General features: G+C 43.3%; 2 non-coding genes across 2 annotated transcripts; both read left to right on the top strand.

Annotated features, from left to right (window-relative positions):
• The first annotated feature begins 20,993 nt into the window (after window positions 1-20,993).
• On the top strand, window positions 20,994-21,066 carry trnaf-gaa (transfer RNA phenylalanine (anticodon GAA)). The gene has a single exon. It is a non-coding gene; the product is annotated as a tRNA-Phe (tRNA).
• Window positions 21,067-21,309: 243 nt separating this feature from the next.
• trnak-uuu (transfer RNA lysine (anticodon UUU)) lies at window positions 21,310-21,382 on the top strand. The gene has a single exon. It is a non-coding gene; the product is annotated as a tRNA-Lys (tRNA).
• The last annotated feature ends 1,628 nt before the right edge of the window (window positions 21,383-23,010 follow it).

The raw sequence follows: 23,010 nt of genomic DNA, 5'->3' as shown, positions 1-23,010 counted from the left end.
AATGTAAATCTCCTGTTGAAATGTTGCAGTGTGCAGCTGAGACTCTGGCAGTGGCACAAGGAGCCACAATGGCAGAACCTGGACCCTCCTGGAGGAGAACCACAGGTGAGGGCCTTCTTGGCTCCAGATTGATGGAAATCAAGTGTCTGAGGCTGTTAGCAGCCATGAAGTTGATCTGGTTGGGCACTGGTATTTTTTCTTTCTGCAGCTCAGGAGTGATTCAGGAGAAGAGTTGCAGAACAGCCAAGGTTGGGGACTGGAATTTTCAAATTTCCTCTGGAACCAGACAACCTTGGGAGGTAAAACCTCCAATCATAGCCACTCAGATGCAGCAGCAGAAAGAAGCTGTCATCTACCCTGACAGTCAGAGCATCAAGTCAAGTAAACATCAACCATCTTGTAGTTCCAAACCTTCACCTGTCAGATTCAGCTACTTCTTATTGTGGGTCTTTAAATTTGAACACAATGGAATTTGGACAAGGAGTTTTCCTTCAAGTCCAAACATCATCGTCCAGCCTCCAACCAGAGGTCCATCAGTTATCATGGGAGCCACATGTGGAGTCTGGATTCTTTTCTAGAATGTGACGGCAATGACAGTCCTGCCAAGTGACATCACTGACATGAATGGATGACTTCAGTCACATGACTGAATGACTTCAGTCACATGACTGGATGATTGAAAATTTTGTTGTTGGCCTCTGGACCTTTTTTAAATCAGTAGTTGACCACAGGTAGCTTAGCTAACTGTTAACTAATTAACTTTTAGTCCAGACAAAGAATGTGGGTTGACTTGTTATTCATACAAAGTCTTTGGTTTCAGATGCAGCCTCAACTGAGACTCCAAGTTCAGAGGATGGGTTTGTTTGCTGTCAGGTTGCCACCTTTCAGAAATGAAAATCAGGGACGCCCACCACGGCTCCTGGGGGCCATGACCACCAGGGGCCTGACTCCCATGAGGTGGGTGCCCACAGCAGTGGTGTGTTTTATTTTGTAGGTGTTTTTAGTCAAGGGGTGATCAAGAAAGCAATTCCTCCTACTTAAAGCTTGAAATGCTTTATCACCAATAAACACATTCTTTATTGTTCAACACTGAACTGCACAATGAACTTTTAAAATACAAACTCAATAAATGGAGAACTTTATGTGACTTAAGTTCATAACACATCAACAGGTTTCCCTCCCTTCTTTTTCCAAGTCTCCTTCTTGTTCCTCCTTGCAGCTCTGGGGAACTCTTGGTCTCTCAAAGCCCTGTTGGAAAACTCTGAACAGGACTGCTCAAAGTTGAGAGTGATCACTCCTTTGAGCTCCATGGAGCTCCTGTTCCTGCAGTCACTCCATTTCTGCTTTTCATTTTGTGTTTGTATTAAAGTTCTATTGCTGAAAAAAAGAGACGTTTTTTGCCTTTTTCTTGAAGTAAATATATGAGGGTCGAAACTGACCCATAACACCATGGATGTTACAATAGTTAATAATATTAAAATGAATAATAAATCAAACCAATCCATGTCAGAGATGTGTTCTAACACCCCTCAGTAATGGTCAGGAAACACAACAACATTTTGTTTATTTCTATGATTTTCTTGAGGTTCGTTTGATCATTTTTTAACTGAAATCGAGGGTTTACTGACTAAAAAAAGGTCCAGAGGCCCACAACAAAATATTCCCATCAATATTTCCATGGATAAGGAAGCCTAACAAGGTAACCAAGAGATGGGAAACAACTTGGATGATAGAAAATTGTTTTTAGTTTATTTTACAGCTGATTGAAGACGTGGGTCAAAACTGACCCGTTAACATCAGAGATGGGAACAGAAAGCTAACACAAGAGGAAGGTTGAAGCTATGAAAAAGGAGTTTGATAAAAATCTTGAACTGACAGTAGAAATATCCTTTTCTATGTTTACCTTTGTTGACAGAAGTCACTTTAGCTTGGCAGTGAAAAGAATCTCTGCTAGCTTGACAAATAAGTGGCACAAACTGGGTTCAAGCTGGACTTTGGACACTGGTATCTGCAACAACTCCCATCAACTCCTAATCTAGCATCTCTGCTGTGCTCAAACTATTTTACAGAACATTTGACAGACCTGTGGAGCAGTGAGGACAGACATGAGTTGATCCACATGATCCACTGAAGCGCCATTTTCCCCTGCCACTGAGGTCACCAACATGAGCTGGAGTTGGGACTCTTGAACTGAACCTGGTATCACAGTGACACCTACTGCTGCTAAATGGAACAGCAACATTGAACCCAAGTACAGGATTGGAGGGAGACTGATGGTCGCTGTTTGGGTTTTTGAAGAACAAGGAGGGCGTTGGTTCAAGCTGGATTCTCAGAGACTGTTTCCCCAACCTCTACATTGGAATCTACACTGTCATCCAGTCATGTGACTGAAGTCATCCAGTCATGTGACTGAAGTCATCCATTTATGTCAGTGATGTCACTTGGCAGGACTGTCATTGCCGTCACATTCTAGAAAAGAACCCAGACTCCACATTTCCTCTTATCTATTATTGTGTCCCACCCTCCTGGTTCTTACTCTGAATTCTCAGAGTTTATATCCAGTTCAGTTCTCAAAACAGATTCAGTCATGAGTGTAGATTAATTTCCTTTTCTCCACTGATTATATGTCAAGGTTTGTGTGTGGGGGTGGAGCCTATCCCAGCAGCCTTCGGACAAGAGGCGGGGTTCATCCTGGACAGGTCACCAGTCCATCACAGGGCCAACACACAGAGACAGACAACCATTCACACTCACAGCCACACCTACAGTCAATTTAGAGTATCAATCAGCCTCGTCCCCTCTTGATGTCTTTGGACTGTGGGAGGAAGCTGGAGTACCAGAGAGAACCCACACAGACACAGGGAGAACATGCAGACTCACACAACTGGGGCTCGAATCTGGAACCTTCTTGCTGTGAGGCAACAGTGCTGACCACTGCACCATTGTGTCCCCTGAAAATGCCACCAGATCGTTTGGATTGTCTATAAAATCAAGTACACATGAACATTAAGAGGTTTTCACAGGGCTGGTGGTGCAATGGATAGCATGACTGACTACTGTCAGAAGATTCTAGGTTCAACTCCTGGCTTGCTCACTTAAAACTTTATACTGAGAAGCTTTCACACCTGAAGTGTGAACCACTGCTAAAAGTCACTGAAATCCTCCAAGGTTTCCTCCTTGTCTGCTGTAAACATGAACACATGCATGGATCCTGCTACCTCTCACATGTTAAGCTGGCACTTGACAGTGACAGCAGGAGAACAAAAAATCCCAGTATGTCATCAACATTTCCTGGAAACTAAATGATAGAAGCTGTTGAATTTCTGTATCAGAACAAGGAGAAAGGAGCCCCAATGAAAGAGTGATGATTCTTTATTTTGATTTTGTTCTTCACTCCTACACAAGAGAGGGAAAGTGTCGGCTGGCTGGGAGCAACTGCCTGCTTCAGAATGGGACGACCCTCAGGACTTTCCAGTGAGAGCTGCAAAGCTTTCACTTTATCAATGGAATCACTGGGAAAAGAAACTCATCCTGTCAGATGAAGGCCAAATAGTTTTGCTTCACTGTGTTGAGGGAGGGTTTGTTCAGATGATTCTAGAAGAATAAATCAAAACATCATCATTTAACATGAAGAAGAAGTGAATGCAGAGTTTTATTGATGGTTTCAGGAATCAGCCTCTGGGTTCGTGGTGCTCCAATCTTCAGACAACTGAAAGTGATGAAACCACCTGTGTTGAGTTGTCTTCCATCATGGAAAACTGAAAGGAAAAACTCACACAATTAAACATTCATTGGTTGACAGTTAGCTGAGCTACCAGTGGTCAAACCTGCAGCTGAGGGAACAAACAAGAGCAGGCTAACATTTGTATTTTAATTTTATGTATGCAAAGAATCAGAAAGGCAGTTACAATGACATCATCAATACAAAACCTTGGGCTCACAAAGATGAAGTGAACAATTTCCACAATCAATCCCAAATTTAAGGACTGAAGTTAGAAAATAATATTAGCTAGCTAGCTAACGTTAGCTCGTAAATGTTAGCAAGCTGGCAATATTTAGCACCATCAAATAGTTCAAACAAGGTCAACAGCTGTTATAATGATGGTCACATGATTTAAAAGATTAAAAACAACTCTCTGTATCAATGTAAGATAGAGTTACATAAATGAATAGAACATTACTCACTGACTGAAAATTGAAAAAGCACCAGACTTCGGTCCAGAGCTTGGTTCTAACGTGACTTGACACCACTTTTTAGGGCCTGAGCCAGAAGGAACTTCTGGAAAAGACTCCATTATTTTCCCACTTTTTTTTCTTCTTGCAATCAACACTGCCCAGAGTTCATCTGCAGGAAATAAAATTCACACATTTGATAAAGTTTGGTCAGATGGTGCAGACAGACTTAACACCCAGAGAGGTGAGCAGGTTTTGGACCAAGTTGAAGCTTGTGAAGTATTTGAGACAGAAAATGGCAGAAAGCTGTGGCTGTGTTCTGGTTCTGCATGTTTCAGATTTATTCCCCTTCCAGTAATGACTTATTTCCAGCTCTGCTCTCCCTCAACTACTGTTTAGTGTCATATTTATTTTGCTGACTACTTCATTGACATGTGGTCAAAATGTCTTGTGTTTCCTGAAATTAACTGAGTGCTGCTCAGTAAAGTTGACATGACTTGAGATTCTATTCCTGCTTGGTCCATTTCAACATTCTTATCCTTCCTAGCATTGGAGATAAAGTATCAGTAGGGGCTGTACTTGATTAGTACTGCATATAGTACACATCAGTCACTGCCATTACGCAGTGGAATAGAAGCTGAAATACTGTTTACCAGCAAGCTGAAAACTGTTGTGGTATTTGACAATTCTATTGTTTCTGAATGAAAATCATGTGAAGGAGAATCATTGAGACATCCTAAAAATGGCTGAGGTCTGCTGAGCTGCAGCAGGTCTGAGCTGCTTTTGATGCTCAGATGATGAGGAGGCAGTGAATGTTGGGTTTGGTGGAGCTGAAAAAATGCTGCAGGTGTTGAGAGGTCTGCTGGAGTCCAGGACTTCCTCTCCAGGTCTCAGCTTCTCCCTGCAGTTCCCACCAACACCACAACAGTCCTGGAACCCCTGCAGATGGTGGAGGACCATGATGACCCCGATGCACCATCAGGGCATCAAAAAGCAGTCCTGATGATCAAAAAGGTCCTTCCACTCATTCAGGGTCAACTCTAGAAGAAGCTTCTGGAACAGATGAGCAAACACTCTCAACTAGAAATCATGATTTAAACACAATGTTGATTTTTACAATTTCCTTCAATGTTTTAAAAACCATCAAAGTGGACAGAAGCCCAGATGGTCCAAACCTGTTTCCTGTCTCCTGCCATTGTGGAGAGCCTCTGTTCTGTCCTGCTGCTGTCCAGTTGTCCCTACTGAGCTCCTCTGCTGGTTCCACCTTGAAGAGGGTCTGAGCTAAAATTGAACCTTGGGGAACTTCAACCTTTGATCTAAGAGTTTTGTGTTTGATTTTAGAATTCTTTGTTTGATCTCAAAGACATGGAAGCTCAATCTGGTGTTGAGGAGGCCGTGATCCCATAGTGGTTAGGACTCTGTGTTGTGGCTGCAGCAACCCCGGTTCGGCTCCAGGTCACGGCAGCATGAGACAAATTTCTTGCGTGTACTGATGGAAACAAACCAAGCTGAAATTTCCCACAATGCAACAGGGCGGTGTTTGGTCAGTATTGAGCAGGCGTCAGTCTGACAATGATGTCATTTTATTTTGTTATCACTTGACCAGACCCAAAAGTAGGCTCCAGGTATCAGTTTCTTCTCAATGCTAATGTCTGCTAGCTTAGTCTGCTACTTTGATGGCTCTGACTAAAAAAAGGTCCAGACCCCTGGATATGGTGGTTCCTCCCTAAACGTAGATTCTGTCAGCTCATGTTTTGAAATCAACTCACCATGAACACAAGTAGATTTCAATGGACTGCAAATGTGTCTCATTTAATGGTAAACATGTCAAATATAAATTCCATCACCTGAGGAGGTCTGCTGCTGGAATTAAGCTCCAGATATTCACAAGATATTTTATATCTTAAAATAAAGCATTTTTATATTTGATTTATTGTTCATTAGCCTGCTTCATGTGGTGTGATTTTATGTGTCCTATATTAAATAGAACTTTGTAAACGATCGTCCCTGAGGATGTTGAATGATGTCAAAAAAGTGTTCTCTGAGCTCTCCTTTCCTCTAAATAGAGGAGTCTCTGCTGAGGTCGTTCCCTGTCAGAGTCCTGACGTCTATTCAGATGCACCGAGAGACTCAGGCAAAAAGAAGACAAGGGCAAGTGAAGTAACCTGAAAATGAGAGGGGAGGTTCGACATCAAACTAAAACAGGAAGAGCAGGACACAAATGGGATATCAAAATAAGAGAGACCATGAGACATGACCCCCCAGTTCCTGCTGCTTCCAGCTCTTTATATCGAGCCCCTCGTACAGTGGTTGAGAGAGACCACAAATATTAAAGGTGTCTACATAAATGGAGAAGAACACAAGGTGGCGCTGGACACTGATGATGTTTTAACATATTGAAGTGAGCCCCCTAACACAGGATCTGCATTAATAAAACTCTTTGAAACACTGGGAAGCTCTGCTGGATATTAATTCTCCATTCTAAAACACAGGTTCTGACCTTTAATCACTCACCTCCAGAACACATGGAGGAAAACCTCCACCTGGATTGGGGCCAGAACTCCTTGAAGATGATAGAAGAAGATGGAACTCCATTTCCTTTCTGAGTCTGAGTCACAGGATTGATAGAGTAAAAATAAATGTCCTACCACAAGATCTCTTTCTAGTTCCAGGACCAACTGGAGAAATTGCCTTCAAAACCGTTTCTGAATTGAACAAAATGCTTTCCAGATTTATCTTGCAGGGGAAGAAACCCAGGCTCAAATTTAAACCACTACATGAATGAGCCCCAGTTCCTGCTGTACTGGCCCATCAAAATCTGGAAAAATGTTTCCGTAAAGTCCAAATCTCAATGAATAATTTGGAATGTTAACAGGAGAATATCACTACAAGTCATTTAATGATGTGCTTTTAATCCTGGGTTCAAGCCTCATGAAATGAACCCCAGATTTAAATCCTGGATTCAAAGAGAGTAACAACTTTCTACTCACTTGTGGAAAATGGAAATTTAAAAGATTTGACAGCCTGAGAAGAGAATATCACTGAGAAAGTCTGACTTTTTAGAATCCTCTTAGGTGAGCAATTATTTTTGAACACGACATCAGAAATGAAACAGACTTTAATGATCCAATGCTGAAAATATTTTTGGCTGCCCATCAAGAAACAAGAAAAACCTCATATCGTATGTTGTTTTCCGTTTGACCTGATTCTTGGTTGTCAACTAACTGGCTCATTGGCTTTCTTGATGGAACAACAAAAGCAAAAGTTGAAGACTTTGAATATCCAGGCCTCTGGCCTGATTCTCAGCTGTCATTTAAATTTCACATGAACTCAGTGTCCAAGCAAATATCTGGTGGGCTAAAATGACTTTTGTCGCTCTGTTGACTTTTTCCACAAGAAGTCTGGAAAAGTATGATAACACAGTTCATGTTCCCAATACTGGACTACGCTGGTGGTTTTTATGGGAACACTGGTGACGGCCCCAGGCCTGGGTCCCATGCAGCGTTGTGTGTGCAGGGTCCTGTTGGTGGGTGTGTTTGTGTCTTTGCAGGTGTGGAGCAGCCTGGTCATCAGGCTGACTGGGAGCACCAGGCCAGTGTTCCCAGTTAGGCCTGTTTAACCCCGCCTTCCCAGACATTTGTCTCCCTTCTGCGCTCAGCCGGCGTGCTGTTGTTGTCCTTTTGTTTTTCCTTGTTTTCCACCAACAACATGCAGCACACACTGACATCACATCACACACTCACCTCCACTGCTGACACTGACTTCCACACCTCACATGGTTGATTATTTACTTTAATAAATGCTGGTTTGCTGCTACCAGGTTTTGCTGCACCTCTGAGCCGATCCTAACACATTCAGACATCAATCTTTGTCCTCTCAATGTCTGATATAATAGTCTTTGTAGATTTGTGCTCAGGTGTTTGGATTGAACCCATCATTATTTAATGTAGGAGTCCCAAAGGCAACTCCATTGGTCAGTATTTATTTTCAAATGTGTCTGCTTGAATTTCCCTTCATACTTGAAACAACTTTCAATTCCTTTCAGCTCACAATGCAACCTAGAGTGTAGAGATCATTTGTTTCTATGTCTGCCTAGAATCAGCAAAGAAACTGGTCATCGCACATTCATATTTTCCTCAAGTCAATTTTATCATTTGGAAACCATCCATCCATCGTCGTCTTCTGCTTATTCCTTACTAGTAAGGGTCGCGGGGGGGCTGGAGCCTATCCCAGCATCTACGGGCGAGAGGCGGGGTTCACCCTGGACAGGTCGCCAGTCCATCGCAGGGCCAACATAAAGAGGCGAACAACCATTCACACTCATACCTACGGTCAATTTAGAGTGTCCAATCAGCCTAGTCCCCAAATTGCATGTCTTTGGACTGTGGGAGGAAAGCAGGGTACCCGGAGAGAACCCACGCAGGAACGGGGAGAACATGCAAACTCCACACAGAAAGATCCCGCGCCCGAGCCGGGACTCGAACCCGGAATCTTCTTGTTGTGAGGCCACAGTGCTAACCACTGGACCATCGTGCAGCCCCATTTGGATACCATCTTGAGGATATTTGGAGAAAGTTCAATCATTCAGCTGCAGTTACAGTGACTTACAACACTGCAAAAAAAAAATCATCCCTCCACAAACACTCTTGTCCAACTTTTGTGCCCAAATTTTCTCCTCACGAGGCACCAGATCAAGTCAAGTCATTTTTATTTGTATGGAACCAAATCACAACAAAAGTTCTCTCATGACTCTTTACGAGTAGAGCAGGTCCAGCACCAAACTCCTTCAATGAATCTACACCCAACAATTCTCCATCAGCAAGCACATCCTGCAACAGCGGTGATGAAAACCTTCCTTTTAACAAACAGGAATGTCGAGCAGATCCAGGATCAGTGGGGATGGCCTTCTGCTTTGTCCGGTTGTATTTAAAGCTCCATCAGATTGGAACAACCTTTCCTCCTCACTTCGGTCTCTCACTTCCTTTCTCATCTTCAAATCATCAAGCATTTTCAAACATCTGCTCTTGTTTCTGATGCACCTCACCTTTTCTCTCCAGGATTCACTCTGTACTTGTTCTTGTTTGTTCTCTGTACTGTACATATGTGGATATTTGTGTATGAATATGCATTGTGTACTTTAATGGTGCATGGAAGCAGAATTTATTTAGATGGGTGTTAAAATGTATGAGTATGTGAAGACTGTACTTTGCAATGGGATCTCTGATCATACTTTGTATAATGCTGGATGGTGGCTTTGGGGAACATTGTTGACAGCATTCACCACTGGAGCCTACTTTGATTGCCAGTCAGGTGTTATTCAGGATGGAATATTGGCAGGACAAGTTGCTCCACATTCACTTTCAGCCAAGCCAGGAGTTGAACCTGGAATCTTCTGATCCGAAGTCAGACGCGTTGTCCATTGTACCACCAGCCCTAAAGAGCGGAGGGGTCTTATACAAAAAGAGTCTACACATTCAGATGTATGACAGAAAATGTAAATGATATGGCGCCATTTTCTGTTTTTGTGCTGTCTGATTTTATAAATATAACATTTATCATATATTTATTTATTATAAATATTTGTAAGACGAAAATAAGAAAGACAACCTGCATCATCACAGTCATGAAGACCTCAACACGGTTGAAGAGAAAGTCTTGGGGTGGATTCTTGTGTTTTGCAGCATCCTTGATGTGTCTGCATAGAATGCATTGGTGTTGTGGACCCACATCCACCAAGAGTGGAACCAAGAGAAGCAAGTGGAGAATGTTTCTGGAGGAGCTGGGAAATTCCCTGGTCAAGCCACACATTGAGGGAAGGGAACGAATGCCCCGAGACCCAGACGCTGCAGCCTTGCTCAGACAGCTGCAGAGCTCACCCAGCACTCCATCCATGCCATCAGCAACACAGAGAGCATCCACACCAGCATCCTCCTCAGCAGCCCTGCCTCAACACCAACCAGAACAGCCACAGCCACAACCCACTCAGGCCACCAGATTCCAGAAGAAAGAGGAGTCAGGTCTGCCCAAGCAGTCAGGACAGCAGGACAAACGGATTGTGGTTCAACTGCAAACACACACACACACACACACACACACACACACACACACACACACACACACACACACACACACACACACACATGTTTTTGCACCAAGAGACTTTTCCTCTGTTTTTGTTTTTTACTGGTTTTGAACCAGTAGTTGGTTTCTGTTGGTTTGATTTCCTTGACATGTTGGTGCCCCATCACACAAAAAAGGTGCAGTTGTACTCTTTTCACCTCTGACCCACAAACATTCCACCAGTGAACATCCAGAAATTGAAGCATAAACAGTTCAGCAACAACAAATTCTTCAAATCATCCTCTGAACCGAGAGCCACAGGCTCCTCCCAACATATGCAACACTGCCATTGAACTCTGCTTCAGTGTAACGGTGGTCGAAGGGTCAACATTGAACCTGTTGTATGACTTGAAAATTGTATCAGAGATCTCTGAGCAGGGCTAAATATATGAAAGTGTTGTCATTAACAGGTTGTGCATTTCTGTAGGTCCAAACATATCCTGGAGTCCACCAATGCCAGTTGTGACCTTGTGGGCTCCGGCTCCAGCGCTGTCAGTGAAAAATGACTGGCAATCCATTGTCTCCTGGTGAGTCCTGCTGTGTTGGTAGGATGCATCAAATCACTGTGGGAACAAGAGACACAGTGACTGAACTGTAGCCCTTCCATCCATCCATCCATCCATCCATCCATCCATCCATCCATTCATTCATTCATTCATCCATCCATCCATCCATTCATCCATCCATCCATCCATCCATCCATCCATCCATCATCCATCCATCCATCCATCCATCCATCCATTCATTCATCCATCCATCCATCCATCCATCCATCCATCCATTCATTCATTCATTCATCCATCCATCCATCCATCCATCCATCCATCCATCCGATAAAAGTTAATTTGACAGCACAACAGAAAATCCTAGTATATCACTGACATATTCTGTAAAAGAAATGATAGAAGCTGTTGAATTTTTAGAATGAGAAAAAATGTCCCCCAATGAAAGAGTGATGATTCTTTATTTTGATTTTGTTCTTCACTCCTACACAAGAGAGGGAAAGTGTCGGCTGGCTAGGAGCAACTGCCTGCTTCACAATGGGAGGAGCCTCAGGACTTTCCAGTGAGAGCTGCAAACTTCCACCAGCGCCCACTGCCAGCACGTCTTCATGATGGAGCTGAGAAGAACACAACAACATAAGAGCACTGGAGAGGAGCACAACACTTCTTTGCTTCCTTGCCACTCTCATATCTGTCTGTACCATCTGGAGCTGGGGGGAGGAGCTTCACAAGTTTTTTTTCTTGTTTTTTTTTCCAAAAGGGAATGACATGACTTACTCTGTATATTAGTATATGAACTACTGAGAATGTTCATCCCCAGTTTTAAGTTAGAATTAAATGTTAAGTAGAAAAATCTTCCCTCTTCAATCCTGTCACTCAGTGTTGTAAACTGTTTCAAACAAATTCTACTGTTCAACAGTTCAAGTGTTTCTAATGAAGCTGAATGTGCTCTCTTCTACTTTCCTCAATTGTGTTTCTTTCATGTCCTCCTGAGATCAAAGACAGAATTCTAGGTACTGTCAAAGCCCTGATGACATCATCAGGAATTCTGACTTTGATATGGAAACTCTTGCTTTAATCTGAATTTGATCTGACTAATGTTTTAGTTTAGGTTGCATGAGACTGATGCCCCCCCCCCCCCGACCCTTAAAGGATAAGAATAGAAAGTGGATGGAGGGATGGACTTAACACTGAGATCAGCTGATCTGATCCACATTCTAATTTTTCCTTTCCCTCTTTAGGAGTCAATGAGAATAGTAGTGTATATAATAATGTATATACAACCTTGGAGTATCTTTCCAAAGCTTTTAGTATTTCATCTTGTTTCTACTTGTCGTTTTAGTGTCTGGATCTTTTCTTTTTATATCCTGCTGTCTGCTCTTTGCTTTTGGAGCTTCCTTCCCAACAACTACCAAGCCTCCTGGGTAGTGTAGGAAACATGGTCAAGTTCTTCTTACTTTTGCAGTCACGTCCTGCTCACATTGGTCTGTCTTCATTTTGACTCCTCCCACTGCCACAATGACCAGCCTTTATACACTTGGTGACTGGGGCCCTGGTTGCTGCAGGCCTCACCACCAGCCTGTGGTTGTGAGCAGGGCAGAACACAACTGACAGTATCTCACATGCTGGACCTGGGTCAGCGCCTGGTGCCAGCTGGGGCACCGCTTGAACCTGGACGCCCTGGAAGATCTTCTCCAGGAACTCGCTTTTTTGGTTCCATCAAGGCCTGTGAGGATGGTGAAGAGTGATCCACCACCAGGCAGCACAGTCAGCAACAGCCATTTTTTCCCACTACAATCAAGTATGATAGTGAAAGACTGGTGAGTACTTGCTAACTAACACTTCCTGTTGTTATTGCTATTCTTCCATGAATGTGCTCATGTTGGTTTGTCCCCAACCACAGTTTCAAAGCCATGATGACACCTTTCATCAACAATCAGACTTATTTTTTTCTCTATTTGGACAAATAAGGTTTCAACTGACACGGCTGGCCAACGTCCTGGAGTTAATTCAGCCTGTAGTACCAGGTGCTGGATCCTTCTTTTACTAGGCAGGAACAGGCAGCAGATCCAAGATCAGTAGGTGAAGATGTCTGCTTTGACTGGTAGGAGGAAAGAGAGCAGGAGAGCTGGTCAGAGACAAAGACAGATAATGAAGAAGGACTGCTGTATTCTGCTAGCACATGCTAGTCACAGTCAGAGATAATGAGTCTCAGCAGGTAAAGATTCATCACTGATTTCAGAAGATAATTGGACGTTCACTGGAAGACTATGAATGTTTGTGGGTCAGAGGTGAAAAGAGTACAAGTGCACCTGTTGTGTGTGATGGGGCACCAACATGCAAGAAGTTTTATACATTTTGAGCGAAAAAGCGTGAATCTTCAAGTAAAGAATTAAAATTATTTAAGTAACAATGAGGTCTCTGTAATAAAACAAAAGGGACAACTGACTACCTCACCATTTCCACCCCTCTTTATCAGATTCACATTTCAAAACAATCAGGTTTATTTTGTTCCCTTCTTTTAGCAGAGGATGGTTTTGATCCATCAACCTCTGGGTTCTGGGCCCAGCACGCTTCCTCTGTAAATCCATATTTTGGGTTCTGGCTTGTTCTGCTTTTCATTTTGTGTTTGTATTAAAGTTCTATTGCTGAAAAAAGTTTTTTTTTGCCTTTTTAAACACACACACACAAACACACACACACACACACACACACACACTTCCAGTGACTAATCCATATTTTCATCACTTAAACCACCACTGGAGTATTGAAAGAGATTCCACATGTTGGTCAACCAGAGAAGCTTCACCTGGTGACGCTCATCCAACCATGCATGAAGGTCAAGCTGCATTATCTGCTGTGCTCATTAGCAAGGGAATTAGCTGAAATGGTCAGTAACAGTAACAGGGTGACACTTTATCACAGCAGTGGACAAACATCAGCATTCATCACACAGCAGCTCCTCTGATCAACAGAACAAGCTGAAGTATTCTGGAGAATGAGGGCATGGATCCCTCTACCTCTCACATGCTAAGCTAGCCCTCTACCATTGGAGCTAATTCCCCTGCTAATGAGCACTGCAAATAATGCAGCTTGACCTTCAGATCTGAGGGAAGAAAACCTTGAAACATTCATTCATCTTCTTCCACTTATTCCTGTTCAGGGTCTCGGGGGGCTGGAGCCTATCCCAGTGTCTACGGGCAAGAGGCAGCGTTCACCCTGGACCAGTCACCAGTCCATCACAGGGACAACATACAGGGACAAACAACCATTCACACTCACACTCATACCTACAGTCAATTTAGAGAATCCAATCAGCCTTGTCCCCAAATTGCATGTCTTTAGACTGTGGGAGGAAGCCGGAGTACCAGAGAGAACCCACGCAGGCACGGGGAGAACTTGCAGACTCTACATAAGAAGATACTGCGCTCGAGCCGGTACTCGAACCCAGAACTTTCTTGCTGTGAGGCCACAGTGCTAACCACTGCACCACCCTGCAGCCCCCTTGAAACATGATGATGTTATTATTTATGTCTTTAATGCACCCAAACCTTTATTTTTCTGGGGTTTTGAGTGGTTCTGGGTCATGAATCAAAATTTGAATTGGACAAAAATTTCATGCAGGGTCACTGGGGCCACATGTTTCATGTTCTCAACAGATTGAAACTGTAGAGTGTGTGACATGTGGTGTGTTTGTCAAGTTCATCAAGGACAGTAAACATGAGCAGGTCTAGATTCACCTCCATCTTTGGAGGTTGTTGAATTTCCTCCTGAGGACCGTCAGGCTGTTTCCTTACTTTGCTGTGACACAACAGCAGACAGCAACAAGGACTGCTGTAGTGCACTTGGTAAAATCACCATCTGTAGACTGGACCAATAGGCTGATGTGATCCTTTGATTAGTTTCGGCGGATCAGTCAGAGATCAAAGACTGAAGCAGGAGATCAATGCTCAGAATTCAGAGATCAAAGACTCCTCGAGCGTTGCCCTCTCTTGTCTTTGGGCCTGGATGTTAATGAATGTTTTACACATTTCTTTTTAAGAAAAAACTTGCATTACATTTCAAGGAGTTTTTCCTGCCAATACAGGACAACACCCACTCACAAACCAGTGCTGGACAAGTTCCTTCAAAGCTGTAATGCCTTATTTCTTACTTGTTACTGTCATTGTAAAATAATTGGTTCCATTACGATTGTGTCTGCCAGCGCTTGGTGACTGTAAAGGAGGTCTGGGGACCACAGGGCCAAAACAAGCCCATTTCCTCAACTCTCCATTTAGTACAGAGGTCCCCAAGTATGGACCAGTGAGGATAAATGTGATAGTGGAGAAGTCCTTTTGTTCTTCAACCGGTCCAACTTGATGGTGAGTCTCCTTTTATCAAGAATTACTGAATGCTTGTGTTATTTATGGCATTGTAAACACTTTATAAACCCTTCATTCAGAGCTGTAAAGAACCTTTAACCTGATATCCCAGACATCAAAGTGGGCCACTAACTGGTGAGATGAAGCTATGCTATGCTGCTACATTCTGAAGAGGTAAAGTAGCAGGTTCTGAGAGTGATGGCTAACCTGGATGTGTTCATCTCCTACTTTAATATCAGCGTCCCAACTTGGAGCTCTGACCACCTCCAGCTTTTTGTCCCTGTTTCTGCTTCAGTCAACAGGGAACTCAAACCTGCAATAGAATCATCAACAACAATGGAATAGAAAACAGAGGAAGAAAAGATATCATAAACTTACAAAGCTGAGAAATGTTCATGAAGAATAAATGCACACATTATGATTGAGGCCAGAAAGTAAAACTCCACACCAAATGTATTTTGACATGTAGGGATAATGAACTTGAATGTGTTGAAATAGCAGATGAATGAATCCACTATCACAAGATGGCGTCACAGATCCTGATGCTCTGAGCAGGAAACACCAAGCAAAACATGACTAAAAAGCTCCTGTTGTTCCCTCCATGAAAAACTGTGGCACTGATGAGAAGAAGGATCCCAGCGTCCTCTGAGGATCCATCGCCTCACCATTCGGTAGAAGGATGATAGGGTCGGCACCAGGAGAAACCCTTGTGTCTCTGATGCAGGGAAGATGGAGCACTGAAGAGGCCACATTGTGGCGTCCTGAAGAGGACATTTGGTGGAGCCTGAGACAGCAAACATCATGCTGCCCTTCATCAGAAGAACCACAGCACTTCAGTCATGTGACTGAAGTCATCCATTCATGTCAGTGATGTCACTTGGCAGGACTGTCATTGCCGTCACATTCTAGAAAAGAATCCAGACTCCTCATGTGGCTCCCATGATAACTGATGGACCTCTGGTTGGAGGCTGGATGATGATGTTTGGACTTGAAGGAAAACTCCTTGTCCAAATTCCATTGTGTTCAAATTTAAAGTCCCACAATAAGAAGTAGCTGAATCTGACAGGTGAAGGTTTGGAACTCCAAGATGGTTGATGTTTTCTTGACTTGATGCTCTGACTGTCAGGGTGGATGACAGCTTCTTTCGGCTGCTGCTGCATCTGAGTGGCTATGATTGGAGGTTTTACCTCCCAAGGTTGTCTGGTTCCAGGGGAAATTTGAAAATTCCAGTCCCCAACCTTGGCTGTTCTGAAACTCTTCTCCTGAATCACTGCTGAGCTGCAGCAAGAAAAAATACCAGTGCCCAACCAGATCAACTTCATGGCTGCTAACAGCCTCAGACACTTGATTTCCATCAATCTGGAGCCAAGAAGGCCCTCACCTGTGGTTCTCCTCCAGGAGGGTCCAGGTTCTGCCATTGTGGCTCCTTGTGCCACTGCCAGAGAGCCTCAGCTGCACACTGCAACATTTCAACAGGAGATTTACATTCCTTCAAATGTCCTGACATCTTATTCCAATGGTTCAGTTCCATATTTATATTTTAAAATCAATTACATGATGAAAGCTGCCACAGCTGGTTTAAGTGAGAGAACACACTAAGAGATTTGAAACCAGTAAAATATGCTTTTCTGTGTGCAAACTAGTGAGGGGCATGGAAGGATATTTTACCACCAATACAGAACCCAAACTTTAGTCATGTGATGAGATGGTGACTGAGAAGAGTGATTATGAAGTTAATGGACAAAATGTGAATTGAAAGAAAATACATTAAAAAATACGTTTTTTTCTGCACAAATTTACTGGTATTAGACTGCATTTTTGGTTCATGAGTCGATGAAAGAGTATCACATATATATTATATACATGTGATACATGCACGTGGCTTTGGACAAAAGCTTAAAGAAATTGTAGGATTGTAGAATTATTTAAACGTACCAAGTGGACTGTTTCAGGTTTCTTGAAGACGCTTCAGCTCTCATCCAAGAGGCGTCTTCAGTTTTCTTCACTGATGGGAGGATTTGTGGCTCTGTGGGGGCGGGATCGTCTCCAGAGGTGATTGACACATGTGAGCTCTAAGTGTCAGATTTGTTTCAGTCAGGTTGTGAAAGAGAAGTTGACTCAACTGGTATCTGTGTCAGTTAAAAGCCTCACAGTAATTCAATAATCTAGGAGTAGAAACCAGAGTCGCTTACGACCAGGATGGGATTCAAACCCATGTGTGCAGAGCACAATGGATTAGCAGTCCATCGCCTTAACCACTCGGCCACCTCGTCTGCTGATGGCAATCCTCACCTTTTTAACAACTGAACTCTTTGGAGCCTATTTGTCAGAAATGGACCCAGCAGGAGCCACTGAACACAACTCTGACATAATCAGGCTTCTTCCCCTTCGTGCTACAGAAGGCAGAATACAGACCATCGATACATCATCAGAGTGAACACCAGCTGATGTTTACAAGTTTAATTCACCTTTTACTACAAAATGACATCCAAGCTCAGATTCTCTTGTCCTGATTGAACAAGTAAATGTTTAAGAAGATGAGAGTACCAGACTTTTTCATCCAAGGAAACAAGCATCCTATCACTGTCCTATGCAGAGTTTCTTTAAAAAAAAAAAGTGAGACAACCTCAAGATTTTCTGTTTCCTCTTGTTGGATTTTGCCACAGAGAATCAGAGACAATCAAAAGCTTGTTGGACTTTAATGTTGGAGGACTGAACAAGTCATGACATCATCAGTTTTACCTTCACAGGTGCTTCATTTACTTTACTTTCAATTTTACAGAGGTAGAACCTGAAATCAAAGCTGTCTGTCAAAAGAAGTGAAAGCTTCCCAGGTTGTGATGTTCTTGTCTACAAACTCTGTCTTGTATGGAGCTTCAATCTTTAATAAAAAGAATAAAAAGAAGATGACATTTGTTGTGATTTGGCGCTTTAAAAATAAAACTTACAACTTACATGGAAACTGTCTGGGTGGGGGGTGGAGCCTCCATCAGGTATGTGTTTGATGTCTGAATTCTGTCTCTGATGTCTGAATTCTGTCTTTGATCTCTGGGTTCTGAGCATTGATCTCCTGCTTCAGTCTTTGATCTCTGACTGATCCTAAACTAATCAAAGGATCACATCAGCATATTGGTCCAGTCTACAGATGGTGATTTTACCTATTTGAAGCCTTATTTTGTGTTTGATGGACATTTTTAAAATCACTAATGACTTTTTGACTGAACATCCTGGATCCTGTGGTGCCTGATGAGGAGACAACTTGGGTACAAAGTTGAAGAGGAGGGTTTTTGGAGAAGGGATATTTTTGCAGTGTTCCAAGTCAAAAATAACTGTGGCAAAATGTCATCATTTTTCAAAATGTCCTCACTAAGATGGTTTGTAATTCTGTCTCTCCCTCATCCTCAGCTGCTGCAGCACTTTAAAGAAAACCTTTGACTCGTGGATCTAACAAAGATCAGATGTTGTCTCCCCCAGAACATCAAAACTTTACCTTTGTTGGCAGGACTCCAACCTGAGCAGGGAGACCCCAATGGATTTCTAGTCCATCGCCTTCACCACTCGGCCACAACAACCACATTCACACACACATTTGTAAAAGATTCACATTTACACAATTCTTTAAAATTATGTCACAAGCCCATTTGTGTGAGGTCCTATTTTCTCTTTTTCAGTATTCCTTTGTTTCCAGGTCTCTAATAAGAGCAGAATTACAAAGACAAGCAAGCTTGATCCATCCTGGGCAGGTGATAGGAGCCCATTGACCACTGGCCAGAGACCCTGGCACAGACGTTGGGGATGGTGATAGAGAGCATTTCCACAATTATATTCTACATTTATAGAATTCTACAATCCTACAATTTCATTGAGCAGACGCTTTTGTCCAAAGCCACTTGCATATGTTTTTGGTGAGTTTGGCTCCTGAGCTTGAGACAGTTGTGACTCATAAAGGACAGCTTCAAATGCAGCTGTGAAGCCTCATTGTCAGCAGGGAGGAACGACAGGTGTCTCCCTCTAGTGGCTCCTCACAGCAACACGAACCTCATTTCATTCACATGCATCCACCACTTCACTACCAAAGGCCAGTTGGGCCTCGACAGACAGGTGAGTTTCAAGTGTTAGACAAAGGTCTTTAAGATGTTCTAATTAATTCTATAACATTTGAGATTAAAATCTATGGAATTACAACCAACAAGCAGTCAAACACCTGATCAGATGCTCCTTCATGAGGCTGAGAAGAATCAATCTAAACTGGGATGAAGAAAATTAATTGAGAAGAGAAACCTACTGATTGGATGACATGGACCCACCTGATCCATGTCAGCCTTGTTGGAGCAGAAAGAGGTGGATCAGAGGAATCAGTGGATCAAGACTCAGGTGTCAGATGCAGAATGTCTTTATTGACAATGGAGTCAGAGAAATCTTCCAACGTGAGAAAACCTGACAGACCATTTTATACCAAAGACAGGCTGTGTGTGTGTGTGTGTGTGTGTGTGTGTGTGTGTGTGTGTGTGTGTGTGTGTGTGTGTGTGCGTGTGCGCGCGTGTGCGTGTGCGTGTGTGTCTGGGTGACTCACTAAATTCATAACTGAAGTGATTATTTAATTAATAAACAGAACATTTGTCCAAAAGTCATGATCAAATTCATGTAAAATCTGAGCAACGAGGGTTTGAAAATGTTCAAATGAGCCAAAACAATGTCCTGGGATCCAACCAGGGACCTTTAGATCCACACCAATCTTCCCTGACCTCATAGAAACTGGAACATTTCAACAAATAAATTATAATTCAACTAAGCAGCAACTCTAGAACAGTCAGAGCACTTGCTAATTCCCCTGTTAGCTCCAGATCAGACAATGCAGGCTCACCTTCACGCTTGGTTGTACAACCGTCACCAGTTGAATCTTCTGTGGTTCAACAAACTCTGGGGACTCAAGACACAAGTCAGCACCGGTGCAGGTCCAGATCCAGATGTTAGCTGATGGGGGCAATGGTTTAAGGGAGCTCCAGGTAACTGGTTTGAACTGGTCCCTCATCTCTGTGAGTAGAAACCATCTGAGGTGGAGGGTGGAGATCTGCTTTGACCTCCTGATCTCCCAGTAAAGCCAGTATAGATGTTGAGCTTGGAGGAGTTGATGGCCTCCTTCATCTTCTTGTTGGATACTTTTGCTAAACTCAGCACCACCATTGATCAGAGGAAAGTCCACTTGTCAGCTGGACACTGGAGTTTCTAGTGACCTGCAGGATCTTAGTTGTGGTGGCAGCAGGCCTGTTCCAAGAGCTTTGCTCATATTCATGATCAGGCTTCATAATGGTTCTGGACCACTGAGTGACAGGAGCTGATCCTGGAGCAGCAGAAGACAAATATAGAGAAGAAAAGACAAAAGACAGAGAGAAAGGAGGGAGTGAATGACAAAAAGATGGGAACAAGATGAGGGTGAAAGACAAGCAGAGAGAAAGACAGAGGGACACGGGGATGGAAGACAGACACACAACCAACAACAGCAACAGCAGCAATAATAGTATTGATATTGTCCTGTTATTGATGTTTTCATGTGAAAGTGGCATATTTAAGATAAAAGACACTGTTAGAACAGAATGATCCAGAAAACCCACCAACAAGAGGTGTGTCTGGTACAGATGTGGAATTATTGGCTCACACAATGTTGAGGCAACTGGGAAGAAGACAAACAAAAGAAGCTTGTGTGATTCAGACATTCATCAAAAATGGTCCTGTAGAACTGTTCAATGTGTCATGACTTCAGAAGCTCAAATCCTCTCTAAGTTCTAGTGAGAGTTGAAGAGATAAAAAAATGAGAGAGGCAGGGCCTTCACTCAGAGCTGAAATAGCTCATTTGGGAGAGCGTTAGACTGAAGATCTAAAGGTCCCTGGTCCGATCCCAGGTTTCAGCAGAGGAACAGCATTGACTTTACTTTCCAGTGGAGGAACTGCAGACATGAAGGAAACTAACATCTTGTCCTGTGTATTCTTATGACATTCAAGACATTTTTGGAGCCTGTTGTTGGATTTTGCCACAGAGAATCAGAGCCAATCAAAAGCATGGTGGACTTTAACATGGAGGATTGAACAAGTCAAGAAAGCAGCAGTTTGACATTCACAGGTGTTTCTTTTCCTGTCTAAATGCTGTAGGAAGAGCCTGAGTAGCTCAGACGGTAGAGCATCAGACTTTTAATCTGAGGGTCCAGGGTTCAAGTCCCTGTTCAGGTGCTGTGGATGTTCCAGTGTTTGACAACATGGTTCTGGATAAAGTTTGGTGTTGAACAAACTGTCAACGTGGAAGTGTTTAATGTCACCTACATTAATGGTTGCAGGTGGGCTGGAGCCTATCCCAGCATCTACGGGCGAGAGGTGAGGTTCACCCTGGACAGTTCGTCAGCCCATCACAGGGCCAACATACAGAGACGAACAACCATTCACACTCACTCCTTTGGTCAATTTAGAGCGTCCAATCAGCCTCGTCCCCAATTGCATGTCTTTGGACGGTGGGAAAAAGCCGGAGTACCTGGAGAGAACATGCAGACTCTACACAGAAAGATTCCGCACCCGAGACGGGACTCAAACCCAGAACCTTCTTGCTGTGAGGCCACAGTGCAAACCACTGCAACAACATGCCGCCGTGCTCTCATATACTTTTCTCAATTGTGTTTCTTTCTTGTCCTCCTGAGATCAAAGACAGAATTCTAGTTACTGTCAAAACCCTGATGACATCATCAGGAATTCTGACTTTGATCTGGAGACTCTTGCTTTAATCTGAATTTGATCTGACTAAAGTTTTAGTTTAGGTTGCATGATACCGACCACCTCATTTCTCCTGATGGACTGGTGACCTGTCCAGGGTGAACCCTGCCTCTTACCCAATGTCACCTGGGATCGCCCCCCCCCCCCCCCCCCCGTGACCCTTAAAGGATAAGAATAGAAAGTGGATGGAGGGATGGACTTAACACTGAAATCAGCTGATATGATCCACATTCTAATTGTTCCTTTCCCTCTTTAGAAGTCATGGAGAATAGTAGTGTATATAATAATGTATATACAACCTTGTAGTATCTTTCCAAAGCTTTTAGTATTTCATCTTGTTTCTACTTGTAGTTTTAGTGTCTGGATCTTTTCTTTTTATATCCTGCTGTCTGCTCTTTGCTTTTGGAGCTTCCTTCAACAACTACCAAGCCTCCTGGGTACTGAAGGAAACATGGTCAAGTTCTTCTTACTTTTGCAGTAACGTCCTGCTCACATTGGTCTGTCTTCATTTTGACTCCTCCCACTGCCACAATGACCAGGCTTTATACACTTGGTGACTGGGGCCCTGGTTGCTGCAGGCCTCAACACCAGCCTGTGGTTGTGAGCAGGGCAGAACAGAACTGACAGTATCTCACATGCAGGACCTGGGTCAGATCCTGGTCCCAGCTGGGGCACCGCTTTAACCTGGACGCCCTGGAAGATCTTCTCCAGGAACTCGCCTTTTTGGTTCCGTCAAGGCCTGTGAGGATGGCGAAGAGTGATCCACCACCAGGCAGCACAGTCAGCTGCAGCCATTTTTTTCCACTAGACTCATGTATGATAGTGAAAGGCAAGGCAAGGCAATTTTATTTGTAGAGCCCGTTTTCACAAACAGTTTGTCTCAAAGGGCTTCACATGGCATCATAACAACATCCTCTGCCCTTAGACCCTCACATCGACTGAGGAAAAACTCCATAGAAAACCCTTTTAACAGGGAAAAATCTGAGAAACCTCAGGGTGAGCAACAGAGGAGGGATCCCTCACCCAGGACGGACAGACGTGCAGTAGATGTTGCTACAGACAAGAAAACAGTTTACAATGCAAAATGTGGGAAATAT

This window comes from Aulostomus chinensis, chromosome 4 (assembly GCF_037954235.1).
Source record: "Aulostomus chinensis isolate RoL2024-O1b breed Wild chromosome 4, RoL_Achi_v1.0, whole genome shotgun sequence".
NCBI classification, from domain to species: Eukaryota; Metazoa; Chordata; class Actinopteri; order Syngnathiformes; family Aulostomidae; genus Aulostomus; species Aulostomus chinensis.
The sequence above is the reverse complement of the archived record's forward strand: the minus strand, read 5'-3'. Positions and strand labels throughout refer to the sequence as shown.